This window comes from Solanum tuberosum, unplaced genomic scaffold (assembly GCF_000226075.1).
Source record: "Solanum tuberosum cultivar DM 1-3 516 R44 unplaced genomic scaffold, SolTub_3.0 scf00105, whole genome shotgun sequence".
Taxonomy (NCBI): domain Eukaryota; kingdom Viridiplantae; phylum Streptophyta; class Magnoliopsida; order Solanales; family Solanaceae; genus Solanum; species Solanum tuberosum.
In genome coordinates, this window is record NW_006239031.1 from 987,653 (window position 1) to 989,915 (window position 2,263).

Here is a 2,263-nt window from a genome sequence, read left to right on the forward strand (position 1 = left end):
ATACATATAGCTCGCAACCCTGTGTTTCATGAACGGACGAAACACGTTGAGCTGGACTGTCATTTCGTCCGCCAGCAGTATCTTGCCGGATTGATTTCCCTATCCTTTGTTCCGTCTAAGGATCAGTTAGCCGACATTTTCACTCGCCGGACCATCACATCATAACAACATGCGCAAGTTGGGGCTCACTTTGTTCCCCTCCAACTTGAGAGGGGATGTTGAGATTGCTCTCTCATTAACATCTCTCCTCCCCCCACCCCTCACATCCTGTTGAGATTTCAGTTCCGATTTCTTCTTTATCTTCAATGAAGAAATGTGGCAAAGAAAATGAGGACAAACAAGTAAAGAAGAAGAACCCTAGGATTTGTCGAAATGTCTCAAAGCACACGAGTGGTGGCAAGACATTTGGGCTTCCTCAGACTGGGCCTCGAAATACAAATTTGAATATAGGCCCAACTTGATAAAATTTCTAGCCTGTGTACATATTGGATACCTAGAAATTTTATCAGCTAGATTGTCTATTTTATCCTTGTTTTTCTTTTCCTAAACATTGTTAGAGAATAAAGTTTGTTATTGAATTAGCAAATAGTAGTAGGACACCTGTACAGTCAGTTAGGAATAGAACGTTCTTTTGATTTCCACATAGCTGTATATATACATGTATTTAGAAGAAAATGAATACACAGAAAATTTCCAAAAGCTATCTCTTTACTGTTTCTTGCAAATCCTACAGTATGATCGATTCCTCTATTTGGTTTATTTGATCTTGTTTCCCAGTCATTTCGATATTGCTCAGGTCCAGTGGGAGTGCGTCGTTTCCATTCGTCTCGAAAGTTATAAGGACTGCTTCCGTTTATTCCATCTTCTTCACTGGAAAAAGAGTGTGTACCAATTAGCATTTAAAATTTCTTAATCCATTTTGGTCAATCTGGTAATTCACATTGCGGCAAGAATTTTGTGGTTCAGTTAAGTTTTCGTTGTCTTTCGAGTTTTGGCTAAGTCAAGCCTTCGTTTCCTTCTAACTAGTTGCTCATCTAAGTCTTTTTTTTTTTTTTTTTAACTTTCCAGTATGTGGTTTGATTTGGAATTTTATTTTTTTTTATTTTGTAATGTAGGTCTTGTCTAAATATATGTTAAATCCATTCCTAATTTGTGTGCTTGACTGATAGATTTAGAGTCTCTGCGTTGTCACCTTGTAATTTTATTCAAAATGCGGATCTAGGAATAATGAACTTACTGTAAATCTGTCCATTTGTGATTGATCTCACTTTTATTATTATTTTAGACAAGGCATGAAAAAATAAAAAATAAAGTTTCTTCTCACTGCCTTTGTTTTGGTTGAAATTTCATTATGAGAAGTAGATTTCTATGTCTGGTTCCGTCATGTTCACCCACATAGTTTAATTCTAGATTGCAAATATTGATCACCTTTGTCTACCGTCAAGGACAATTAATTTTGAATATTGAGTATTGGGCCTTCTTAATTGTTCCTTTAAAATCATTTTTTATGTTTCTTGGTATAGTCTAATTATATAGCGATAAGTATATTTTTGAGTCAGTGTGTGTTTCTATAGAGTCAATTTATCCTTTATGGATCTCCATTGATGGAATCATATACTAACTCCCTTCCTTTACTTCGTTTTGCATGTGAAATCTGTTCGAGTTCACTATGAACTCATCTTCCTTCTTGCATTTCGGGAGAGCCATAAAGGCTCAAGTTCCTTTGTCGAGTCAACCGGCTATAAAAAATCGACGAACAGGTCCCGAGGTTGAAAGGAGCAACCGATTGAGAAAATTTGAGAAGATTGGGCCAAAGGCCCACTCTTAATTCACAATAGTTGTATTTTGTTATTTTGGGCCTAAGCCTTTGTTATTTTAATTGTTATTGTTGTTTTAGTTTAGGACAGGTGAAAGAATTGGGCCTAAGGTCCAAAAGATAGAAAAAATACTTCTATTATGCTAGAATAAGACAGGTACAAATGACTTAAATGGGCCGAAGGTCCAAGACGGAAATGGGCCCAAATACTGGTCCAGGCGGACAGGAAAACCAGATTTGGGCCCAAATCTCTTTCCCTCCTTTATTTGTTGTGTTTATTTACTCGTCACTATCTGCTATTAATCTTAAGGGTTTTAAAATTTTCAAATCCCCGAAAGACACCCATTTTGAATTAATTACTTAACCAAATTATTCCTCTTTCACTTGACTTAAAAAATAAATAAATAATAATAAATAAGCTATTTTTGACAAACTTTACTTAGATAA